This window comes from Leopardus geoffroyi, chromosome B1 (genome assembly GCF_018350155.1).
Source record: "Leopardus geoffroyi isolate Oge1 chromosome B1, O.geoffroyi_Oge1_pat1.0, whole genome shotgun sequence".
In the NCBI taxonomy this organism is placed as follows: domain Eukaryota; kingdom Metazoa; phylum Chordata; class Mammalia; order Carnivora; family Felidae; genus Leopardus; species Leopardus geoffroyi.
Genome location: NC_059327.1, coordinates 15198404 through 15211206, shown reverse-complemented (window position 1 = coordinate 15211206; position 12803 = coordinate 15198404). Strand labels below are relative to the sequence as shown.

Sequence of the window (12803 nt, the reverse complement as noted above, 5' to 3'; positions counted from 1 at the left end):
CAAGGTAGCAATCTCATTTCTTAAGATTCAAACTACCCATACATCTGTATATGTACAAAGTTATAGGCATGATTATTCATCACAACACTGTTTTCATGGGTAAAAAAATGACAGCGACCCAAGCGTCAAGAAGATAGGTGAAATACACTATGATACAACCACGAGACGGAACATGATTTGCTGTGAAAGAATGAGGAAGATCCTCAACTGATAGGTAAAGATCTCCAACATAGGTGATTAAGTAGAAAAGGATGAAACAGAATACTATAAATAATATGCTGCATTTTGTGTCAAAAGGGAGAAGGGAGATAAGAATATGCATTTGCCTAAAGAAACACCAGCAGGATTTAAAAACAAAAAAAAAAGAAGAAGAAACTAACAAAAATGTAAATGGTGGACGCAGACAGGACGGAAGTGAGATTTCACACGTGTTCACTTTTCTGTATCATTTGGACTGTTGAGGACCATGTCAATGTATTACCTATGTCAACTGAGAAAAGAAGCAGAACTTGAAATAAAACAAAAACATTTATTTTGGGTCTCAGAATGGCAACGTGCGAGCACAGATTTAGGTGGCAACCCAAATTTTGGCCCCCCAGGGAACACAAATCAGGATTTATTAAAGACAAAAGGGGGGCGCCTGGGTGGCTCAGTTGGTTAAGCATCCAACTTCAGCCCAGGTCATGATCTCACAGTTCATGAGTTCGAGCCCCGTGTCGGGCTCTGTGCTGACAACTCAGAGCCTGGAGCCTGCTTCGGATTCTGTATCTCTCTCTCTCTCTCTCTCTCTCTCTGCCCCTCCCCTGCTCATGCTCTGTCTGTCTCTCTCTCAAAACTAAATAAACATAAAAAAAAAGGGAAGGCTTGCATATGTTTGCAAAAAATGTTGATTGGTGTTGACAGCAGAAAACTAACCTTGGCTAACCACGGTTGTTGTTAAGGCTGTCACTCGTTGGTTCATTACGGTACCAACCTGTCGTGTTCCCTGGAATTCCTTTCCCTGGAATATTTGCTATTTGGCCCAGTACAAAAGTTCATGGTCCCGCCCAGTGAGATGTGTGCAGAAGGGCCACCTTGATGGCTTCCCAGCTCCATTTTAAAACCCCTTGACATAAATGACTCCTTTTTATTGCACCATTCATACCTGCCTTCAAAAGTGAAATTAAATCAAGGGGGGTGGAAATGGCACAAAACTGTTTCAGTAATGAGAACACAAATCAGCACAGAGGGGAGCGGTGGGGAGGATACCATACATTCCCAAAAGCCATGTTACAGGATTCTGTTTAGCTTGTTAACTTTCTTTTTTTGCCTCGAACTTTGTAGGTATTAGTTGCAAAATCATAACATGCTTAATATTAGAACTTGACCCCAAAGTAATTCTCAGTTCAGTTTTTTGGTTGTTGTTGAAGGAACACACTAGAATATTAGTTTCTTGATCGATTTTCTACTTGTCATGAAAAGACTTAGCAAATATATGATTTCACTCATATGTGGAATTTAAGAAACAAATGAAGAAAGGGGGGAAAAGACAAGCCAAAAACACACTCTTAACTACAGAGAACAAACGTGGTTACCAGAGAGGAGGTGGGTGGGAGAAGCGGTGAAATAGGTGATAGGGAATTCAGAGTCCACTTATCATGATGAGCACAGAGTAATGTATACACTTGTTGAATCACTATATTGTACACATGAAACTAATATACTATCCTGTATGTTAACTATCCTGGAAGTAAAATCAAAAAAAAAAAGCAGGGGGGCGGAGGGCGGGCACCTGGGTGGCTCAGTTGGTTAAACAACTTTGGGCTCAGGTCATGATTTCAGGGTTTGTGAGTTCGAGCCCCACATCCGGCTGGCTGCTGTCAGCACAGGGCGAGGAGCCTGCATCTTCTGCCCTCCCCCTCTCTGCCCCTCCACCACTTGCACACTCTTTCTCAAAACTAAATAAAACACATTAAAAAAAAAAAAGATAATGAAAAGACCTGAGGAACTGAGATATTTAGGAATATTCAGAAAAGGCAGACATCTCCCTTTCAAGAAAATGGTTTTACCAAATTTAAACTTGGTACAAAAGCTATTAAGGAGCATGTCTGAGTTAAAAGAATCCATTGTCTGATCTCCTTCTGCTTTGTTTTTATGTGACTTTTTTTTTTAACTTTTAATGTTTATTTTTGAGAGAGTGTGTGTGTGTGCGCGCGCGCGCGTGTGTGTGTGTGTGTGTGTGTGTGTGTGTGACGCACACGGGCGGAGCAAAGAGAGAGGGAGACACAGAATCCAAAGCAGGCTCCCGGCTCTGAGCCATCAGCAGCATAGGCCCACGCGGGGCTCGAACTCACAGACCTCGAAATCATGACCTTGAGCTGAAGTCAGACTCTCAACCGACACAGCCTCCCAGGCGCCCCTATGTGACTTAAATGTAAGCTTGGAGACCTGACAGCCTTAGAGGGAAGCATGGTTGGCCAGCATGTTGAATGCTAATTCACTGATTTTACCAAAGAATTTCCAAAATCCCATTTCTGCCTGGCAGGTTTAAGAAGCATTAATGGGGCCACTGTGGCAGGAGGATAGTCAACAAGGGGGAGAGTAGACAAGGTCAAGAGAGAGGCCTTGGAGGTGCTTTGTCTAGAGATGCCACCCAGGGAGAGTACGCGTGGGAAGAGGAAGCACCAACATTTGAACACCCAGAAAAGGAGACAAAGGACCACCAAAGTCAAAGGTGGGAAAACAGTAGAGGCTGAGAAAGCCACAGGAAGAAACGTTCCAGAGGAAGTGGCCAGTGTGACAAACTACCAACAATTCAGAGAAAAAAAAAATTTTTTTAACGGCACTGGATTTGTGACAGGACGTTATAAGTGAGCCTGACAAAGGGCACTCTGCAAATATTGAGACAGAAGCCAGCTAAGAGTGGATCAATACATTAGTGGAAAATGAAGAAACGGAAAGAACAAGTATAAGAAACTTGAGAAATTGGCTTTGAAGGACGGGAGAGAGAGAAGGGAGTAGCTAGAGCAGGAAGTGAGGAAGGGTAAACCTGAACAACTGTGGGAAAGAGGAGGGGAGACTTTTTTTTTTTAACAGGGGAAAGTGTGAGGCGGGGTGCTGAGGAAGCTAGGGTTACAGTTTTTGTGGCCGGAAGTTCCTTTATAATAGCCTCTATATTTCCTGTGAAGTAGAAGGCAAGGACTCTGCTCCAAGTTAGGGAGGGGACAGTGGGATCAAAGGTTGAAAGAGTAAGAAGAGTTTGCAACAATCATTGTCAAGAGCGGGAGAGGGAGTTGGGCAGAGAAGCTCAGGAAGGTCTCTGGGGAGTGCTGAGGGCCTCCTCAAGACCAGACATTATGAATCCACAGTGGCTCCAGCCGCCCCGTTGGCATGATTTTATCTGGTGCACTCAGCTGCTTGGATATTGGCATGCGTTGGCTTTATCCAACTTGGATATTGGCATGTGTTGGCTTTATCCAACTTTGGACCTTTGCCCACATTTGTTTAAAAAAAAAAAAAAAATTACAGAGGGGGTGCCTGGATGGCTCAGTTGGTTAAGCGTCTGCCTTTGGCTCAGGTCATGATATCATGGTTCATGGATTTTCTCTCTCCCTCTCTCTGCCCCTCCCCTCCCTCTCTTGCAAAATAAATAAATAAACTTGAAAAAAAAAAAAAATACAGAGGAGCCACAGACTTCAGGATACTGAAAAATGAGTTACTGAATTGATGAACCATAGAATGTGAACCAGCTAGAGAGGGCAGGGGAAACAGAAGGGGTATAAATGCAGGGAATATGAAGAGTGGTCCAGAGCCTGGTGGTCCTGATGAATCTGAAGATCTACTGTAGGGCCAGTAGTGGAACAATGTGACGAAATGAGGGGAGACCGTGGTGAGAGAATGAGTGGAAAGTGGGGCAAATCTGATCATGAAAATGATGTGACTGAGTACAGGGACCAGGTAGCAGGAAGCAGACCATGTTGGAAATGAGGTCATGGACCTAAGAGGTGAGGATGGTGGGAGTGGCTTCATCCATGTAAGCCCTGATGTGCTGAAATGAGATTCAATATGAGGGAGTATAGTAACGGGATAATGTGACAAAATTTAGTTGTGTTCACAAACCTTTGATTGTATGGAATTTTAAAAAAATCTTTTTTGTTTTTTGTTTTTTGTTTTGCCAAATAACATTTTTGGAACACTATCTATTATCACCATTATTCATTAAAAAAAAAAAAGACATTTTAAGCCACCTTCTCATTTACCCCTCGGCCCCCAAATAAAGAAGGACATCATCTCAGATTAAAGGAAAGTACTTCCCAAGAAAAGGGGATGTACCGATGGCCAACGATTTAACCAATTATGCCTACGTAATAAAGCCTCCATAAAAACCCAAAAGGACTGGGTTCAGAGAGCTTCCGGGTTGGTGAACACATGGAGATGTGGGGAGAATGGTGCAGCCGGGGAGCATGGACAGTCTGCGTCCCTTCCCTAAACCTTGTCCTAACCATCTCTTCCCTCTGGCTGTTTCTAAGTTCTAGCCTTTTACAAAAAATTGGCAATCTAGTGAATAAAATGTTGGTCTGGGTTCTGTGAGCCACTCTAGCTAATTAATGGAACCCATTAGAAGGGGATCTCACTAAGGGAACCCATTAGGGGATCAGTGGAACCTCTGATTTCTAGCCCACCATCAGAAGCAGAGGTGACAATCTAAACTTGAAGTTGGCAGGACTGAGACCTTAACCTGTGCCATCTGATACTATCTCCAGGTAGACAGTGTCAGAATTAAGCTGCAGTGAAAAACATCTACTTAGCTGGTGTCTAAGAATTGATTAATGGTGTGGGGGAAAAACCTACACATGCTGCTATCAGAATCTGAATCTTTGATGTAGCATTTGAGAAGTGCTACTCTTACTCTAGTCCATTAGAATAAAGTTCCACTTGCCACCTGAAATAAATCTGTACTCTTAAAAATTTCCTTCCTTGATGAGACTTGGGCAGCGAGAAGCAGGAGTAACTAGAATGGCATAGAATTGCCTTTTACAGAAATCTTTTTACCAAAAGTTTTCCCTGTACACCATTAGTATGTCATCATCAGTGATTTGCCAGAACTTTCCATAGATAAAAGAAAGATTCCAAGTCTTCATTTCTTTCCGTATTTATCTAACTTTCAGTTGATCCTGAGCAAGAGAAAAAAAGTGAATGTCGATGTGGGAGGGTCTGAGTCAGTCCACTGCATAGATGATTAGGAAATAATAGGTTAAAATCAAAAGTAACTGCATGTGGGTGTTAGGAACAAGGATATTTGGGTGTCAGTCTGTATTAGGCCACTAATAGTAGAGTGATCTTGGCCAAATTACAACTTTTTTTTTTTAAGTTTTTTTTATTTTGAGAGAGAGTGTGCGTGCACATGGAAGAGGCAGAGAGAGAATCCCAAGCAGTCTGTGTGCTGTCAGGATGGGGCTCCATGTGGGAATCGAACTCATGAACTATGAGATCATGACCTGAGCAAAATCAAGAGTCAGAAGCTTAACCGACCAAGCTACCCAGCGCCCCCCGAATAGGTAAGTTTATGACAATATATCTAGAGCCTGTTGTTCATTTATGGCATTTATTTCTAGACCTTCAAGTTTTCCAAGATGCTTCCCCATTTTTAAAGCTTAAAAAAAAACCTGATTCTGCTCAAAACCTTAGTGTGTGTGTGTGTGTGTGTGTGTGTGTGTGTGTGTGTTTGCTTGTTGTTTATTTCCAATTTTGAATCAGAATACAATGTAATCGGGGTGCCTGGGTGGCTCAGTCAGTTAAGCGTCCAACTTCGACTCAGGTCATGGTCTCACAGTTTGTGGATTTGAGGCCCGCATCCAGCTCTGTGCTGACAGCTCAGAGCCTGGAGCCTGCTTCGTATTCTGTCTCCCTCTCTTTCTTTGCCCCTCCATGCTCATGCTCTGTCTCTCTCAAAAATAAATAAACATTACGAGCTAAAAAAAAAAAATAATAATGCAATCAAGAGCTCCATATAGAAATAGTAGATCCCTGTTTCCAGCCAACACTACCCCGTGTCTATTTTGAACGCTGGTGTCCAGAAGCATCGTTGGTGATGCAAATTCAGATGGAAATGATTGAAGAATAAAATTTTCAAGTAGTATCTGTTGGGTTTCTACTATTTAAAAATCTGTAAGAATGAGTTGGACTACCGCTGGGGTGAGGGGTGGAGGCAGCCTGTTTACTGAAATCTTGTTCTGCACCTGCACAGTCTCACCCCACCTTCCCCGACTCCTGCTCCCCATTCACCCTTCATGGCTCTCTGTCCCCTGCAATGAACTTGAGACTCTGGAATGAGGGAAAAAAAAAAATCAGATGTGTCTGGCTTGTGCATATCAGCTACGGTCTGATTCAACACTCCCTTGTCCCAACCCAGGCTGATACAAAATTTAATGACTTAAATATTAAAGTCTGCTTTTAGTGGACAGACTCCATCCTTCCATTTACTTTCGGTACTTTATCCCTAATCGATCAACTTGTTAGCCTCCTGAAAAAAAACTTCAATAATCTTATCGTGAGAAATGGAATATGAACTTTCTAGATATATCTGGTGGTCAAACGAGTCAAATATCACTTAAATTTCATTTAGATTTCTATTATTAGTATATAGTCATACAAAATTAGGATCTCATTTACCCTGCTGTCTCCCTATCCCATCCCATCCCCTCATACACCCTCAAGCATGGAGCAGAATTGAAAGGTTGAGATGGCTGAACCAAAACAGTGGTTTGGTTTATCCAATGAGAACATAAAAAGAAAGACAGACTCGACTCAGAGCCACTATCATACATTCATATCCTTTAAAGTTAACCACTAAAACTTTTAAATTCTGTGTAATAGATTCTCTTCACAAATGTCTTCCTAAAACTCAAGTCCCGGATGGAAGCTTCTTAGGAAAGTTCATCTGAGAGCCTTAAGGCTATCTACTTTATGTTGAAGCCCTTATGTAAAAAGTCCCTTCAGATCACCACGTTGATAAGAACTACCTTAGGTGGAGAGCGTGGCATAATATCCAATGGCATCGACTACATTCCAGGAAATCCTGAGTTAACATGTGCCGCTGTCTCCAGAGGTGTTACGGTTTGCGAACGACCCATTTTTCAGCCTGGGAAACTCACAGGTAAACTATGACTAAGAAATATTTTTCGCAGGACATTTGTCACAACTCATTTCAATGCAGACTCCCCCGTCTCTGCTCCAACTCCCACAGCTACACTTCCTCTGTTGGGGTTCGTGAAGCGAGGGAGCGCCGGTTGTATTGAGCTAGCTAGCTGCCTCTTCCCCAGGCTGGACTGCGGCCTCTCCTTCTCTAAAATGGGGGCAATAATATCTTTCTTCCTGTAGGAGTGACATGAGAATTTGTCGACAGAGGAGTTGTCTGATGAATTTGAAGCAGACAAAACGACGGCAGGTTATTTAGATAGCCATCAGTTTGCTGTCATTGAAATGTCCGGAGAACTAGGAAAACTGCTTTCTTTACTTATCAGCACATATACTTCCCAACTTGATGCCCGCCCCCATTCTAAGTGGTTTTAAATATTAACTCCTATTCTGTTCTTATCAACCTTATGAGACAGCCCCAGTTTACAAAGGAGGAAACTGAAGTAACTGGACCAAAGCCACGAGGAAAGGAAGGAGCAGGGCCAGGATTTGAACCCAGGAGTCTAGCTATAGGGCCTACCCACTCAACCACATTGCCGAGCTACCTCAAGGGAGGTCCTGTATGACCTCGGCAGCCACGTTAGCAGGTTCAGTCCTGAGCGTGCAGAGGATCTCTGGGGAACTTAAAGTTATTTTGTTTGTTTTCTTATTTTTTTTTAACATGTATTCATTTTTGAGAGAGAGAGAGAGAGAGAAAGAAAGCGTGAGTCGGAGAGGGCCAGAAAGAGGGAGACAGAGGATCTGAAGCAGGCTCTGTGCAATGAGCACAGAGCCCCACCTGGAGCTTGAACGCACGAACTGTGAGATCATGACCCGAGCCAAAATCAAGAGTTGGCCGCCCAACCGACGGAGCCACCCACCCGGCCACCCCTCAAGTTGTTACTGAACAAATCTGTATTGAGTATTCATCATTTCTTTGCCAGGGATTGTGCTAGCTGAAAGACACATTTCATGCCCTTCTGGAGTCTGTCAGATGGTTGGTGAAATAAACAGGGAACACCTGGTAAGAGGCTCTTTCCCTCCCTTTGAAGTCAATAAGGATAAGCTGAGTCCAAGAAAATTCCAGGGTGTGTGAATTCTAAATTGCCTTATCCTAGGTAGCCTCTGGCAGCCTCCTAATCTCTACTTATTTATCTGTCAAAAGCAAAGGAAACCTTGATGACTCAACAGTGTAAAAAGTATACAGCTGCTTCTGGCCGCTCCCAGGGCAGGCCAACTGATAGGTCTTGGTATAACCAGCTTCCCCCACACCACAAAGAGAGGAAGCCACGCTAAGTCAGAATCGGTGGGCTTTTCAGGGACGGCTCTTAACCCCCATGTGGGGCACACTGCGCTCTGGAGGGAATGCTGATTTCCTCACCGGGTTTTACATGGTGAGTGGGTGTGGAGGGGAATGAATATCACAACGCTGGAATACGAGATGAAGGGAAACAGGTCGTTGATACTCATTCTAACAAACCAGTGCCTCTTTGCGTTGTTGTGTTTTTAAAGGAAAATAGTAACAAAGGTCAAGATAATACAGCCAACGTTCATTATATATCTATTCTCAGGAAGTATATGTGGAAAAATCGCCAATGAACAAATGAGGGTTTAGAAGACAGACTGATGCTCAGAAGACCTTCTAAGATATGCGCACTTGAAATCTCTTTGTGTGGTGTCACAAGTCTCTTTCCACTGACATCCAGTTAGGTCTTGGGTTGTGGATGCGAAAGTCCTGCTGAGAAGTGAGGAGTCTGACTCCAGGTCGCAACCCTATGTGTGATGTCTCAGGCCCAACGTTAGGAATTACAGAGGCTTTACCTGGCAGACCGTGTGGGGGAAAGCTGACCTCCCTGCACACACAGTATCTGTGTGCACGGTACTGAGTCTCTGCAGGGATGCCCAGACCCTCCTGGCCGGCGATGCTCTTACAGATATCTGCATTCCTAGCCCTCTCGCCTCCATTTGGAGGCCTCCTTATTGGGAGGCCCATGGCTGAGTCATTTTTCAGACACCTCTGCAGAGGCCACCTTCTAGGCTTGGGGGGAAGGGGACTCTGAAAGGCACTTTCCTTCACTCTGACTCAGCATTCACTTTTTTCACTCCTAGTCCACCCCTCACCCCCCCTCCCCTGTCTCCTCTTCACAAAACGGTAGGAGTCTTTTGTCTGGGGCTTCCTGTTGGTGCCCGCCCTGTTCCCCGGGGAAGAACAAAACACTGGGAGAGCCAGTGCTTTCCTCAGTCTGCCTCCTGCTCATACCCTCACAGTAAGCATTTAAAGGCAGCACTGTTACTCTCATTTTGGCTTGTCATTGATCATCTCGATACCCGGCCTTCCAGCTCTCTCCAGCTCAGCTCTTGCCAGGCAGGAGGTTAAAACAAAAGGATATTTTCCAACTGGAATTGAAAAATAAGTATTAGGACTGAGGTGACTCTATTGCCCAGACAGCCTATGTAAGCAAACCCAAACCTAAGCCTGTCACGCCTCAGGGCTAGGAAGTCAAAACCTAAGGACCACCAATCACAAACAGCCGACTTTTCCAAATAAGGCTTCTGTCCAGCTAGAGCCAATCAAGTCATTTCCTTACTTTGCTTCTGCGTCTTTTCTGTGAAGTCTTTCCCTTAGCTCCTATGGAGCTCCTAACCACTTCTGGTTTAGTGCTGCCGATGCAAATCCATTTCGACTCATATAAACTCTAAAAAATGTAATACGCCTCACTTTATCTTGCAACTTTACCCTAGCAAGGGCACCTAGGTGGCTCAGTAGGTTGAACATCCGTCTCCTGATTTTCGGTTCAGCTCGTGATCTCACGGTCACAAGACTGAGCCCCATTGCCCACCGCACCCCTTCCCCCCAGCTCTGGGCATGGAGCCTGCTTAAGATTCTCTCTCTGCCTCTGCCCCTCCCACCCTGATAAATTCACATCAGCTTCAGCTGAATCGCATTGTTGCTTGTCAACAAGGATCTTTTGGATGACTTTCAACCAAGGCTACTGTACAAATGGTATCTTTTTAATGCACATGTAAGGAGAGCCAAAGTTTGCACCCCTAAAGTCAACTGCACCTCAGACAACAGAGAAGGGTTAGCTGTCTCCTGAGCCCAGCTGGGACAGGCAGCATGTCTGTGAGGCTGCTTTCCCTGCAGCTACTCTGATGGAGGGAAGGGTATTGTGGGAGTGTCTTTCAGGGATCTTTCAGGGGTATCTTTCAGGGATCCAAGCAGGAAACGTATAGCAGTCTTAAAAATTAACTTCTCCTTTGGCTAAACTTAGCAGCTGATTAGATAGAAAGGCAAACATCCTAGGTGAAAGAGAAAGCTGTACTTTCTAATTCTCAGATGGCTGTGTCCTAGAATTGTGTACATTAAAAAAAACCCAAGCTGCAATAAACTTGTGAGTTTGCTTTAAACCGCCTCTAACCCCAAGTATAAGAATCATTTCCTTTGAGGGGCGCCGGGGTGGCTTAGTCAGTTAAGCTCTTGATTTCAGCTCAGATGGTGATCTCATGGTTGGAGAGCTTGAGCCCTGTGTTGGGCTCTACGCGGACAGCATGGAGCCTGCTTGGGATTCTCTCTCCCTCTCTTTCTGCCCCTTGCCCCACCTTCTGTCTCTCAAAATAAATGAACTTGATAAAAATTAAAAAAAAAAAAAAGAATCACGTCCTTTGAGGAACTACAGGGTGGCAGGGCTCCTGACAAAAGAGGGGATCACTACCAGAGGAGAACACAGCAGGAAGTGATCCCATGATGGTGAGTGTGTGTCCACGCGCGCACACACACACACACACACACACACACACACACACACACTTGCTCAGAGGTTCAGTTCACTGGGACAGCCTCCCATTTGGTGGGTACTTGAGCACTCTGTTGATAAATCAAGTTACCTGAACCTCAGTTCTACTTGGTACTGGAAAACTCATCAGTTCGGGGCAAACTGGATCCATTCAGAGTTAACCCAGCCAACTTGGGGCTCTCTCCTTGCCTGGAGTTGGTAAAGCATCGTGTCATGGAGGTAGGAGAAGGTTGGAGGACTGGAGGTATCTGGTTCTCCATTGTCACAGGTGCCCCGTGGGTCCGGCTGAGACTTACCTCATCCCATTTGGTTGTCCCCATCACTTGTGCTCTCTGGTATCCGCTGAGATATCTGCGTTCCCATTGAGCCTCTGCTGTTATGGTTACTCTGCTACTACTCTGTGTCCTCGAATCCCTGAGGCCCCTGTAGGGAGGAAAGGGAATTTTTCCTGTAACTTTCTGGGTTCTTGGCTGAGACCCCTGTCATAAAAGTCAGATTAACAAGAGAAAGAAACCCAGAAGTTTACTAACATGTATACCTCGTGTATGAAAGGAAGATCCCCAGGGAAAAGTGGGTTATAACCTCCCGAGATGGCCTAGGCACTGGCTTAAATGCCGTCTTCGGGTAAAGACAAAAGAACGAAAGGTGAGGTGGTCTAGTTACGGTCTAGTTAAGCCTCTTATGATCAAGAGTCATCCTTCCCTTCATGGTCCAGAGAGGGAGACAAGCTTTCAGGTGGAGACTTCCCTTATATAAATGCCCATTTCTCAGGGCGCCTGGGTGGCTCAGTCAGTTGAGTGTCCGACTTCGGCTCAGGTCATGACCTCAGGGTTTGTGAGTCTGAGCCCCACATCGGGCTTGCCTGTCAGCTGTCAGGGCACAGCCCGCTTTGGATCCTCTGTCCCCTCCCATTCCCCACCCCCCCAACTCCTCCCGCCCCTTGCCCACTTGCCCTCTCTTTCTGTCAAAAACAAATAAAACAGAAATATATAAATAAATGCCCATTTCTCTTGCAAAAAAAGTAACTTCTATTCCATTTTCGGAGCTTCGCCTGCGTCTGCAGTTACTCAAAATAATCCTACGTCAAAGAGGCATATTTTGGGGGAGCGTGTTTTGCACCCCTCAAAGTTAACTGCCCCTCAGACCACACAGGAAGATTAGTTAGCTGTCTCCTGAGCCCTTCTGGGACAGGCCCAGTGTCCGTCTGTGAGGCTGCTTTTCCTACAGCTACTCTGATGGAGGGAAGGGTATTGTGGGAGTGTGTCTTTCAGGGTTCCAAGCAGGAAATGGGCAGGGACCCACACCAGTGACTCACTTTGGCACTCTCCTTATTAGATGTCCTCCTTTTCTCAGCTCAGAGGACTGTGACCTACCAGCAGGGATGCAGGGGACGGAGGAAGCACAACAGTTACTCATGCTGTGTCAGCTTCAGCTGTTAGACATCAAACTCAAGACATGATGCCCTCATTCTTACTTCTGCTGCCAACAGTTCTCCTGGGGGCCATGAAGACCTCATGTCTAACAGCTAAGTGGACAGTTTGAGAATAGGGAGGGTAACAGAGTCAAAGGAAGTGTGGACGTGGATGATGGGAACGCATCAGTTAATATTTCCTAACATTATTTTGCCACAGGTGCTTATCATAGCAGTTGGCCCGGTTGCGTGACTTCTCCATGCCGGATGCTTTCCAAACATCGTTTCCTGTAATTCCCACACGAACTTATGAGGTGGGTATTCTTTTCCTAATGTTATAACTGAGGAAATGAAAAATCAGAGCTTAAACAGCTTGCCTAAGGTCACACAGCCTGTATAGGTGGTAGTGCCTGAACACGAACCCAGGTATTTCTCTCAATTCT

At 44.9% G+C, this 12803-nt stretch overlaps 1 long non-coding RNA gene across 1 annotated transcript in view; it reads right to left on the bottom strand.

The window, feature by feature from the left end:
• LOC123585220 overlaps positions 1-12803 on the bottom strand; it is a 56455-nt gene that overhangs the window by 6013 nt on the left and 37639 nt on the right. Inside the window, exon 2 of the long non-coding RNA XR_006705986.1 lies at positions 11246-11372. This is a non-coding gene — a long non-coding RNA (uncharacterized LOC123585220). The remainder of the gene's footprint in view (positions 1-11245; positions 11373-12803) is intronic.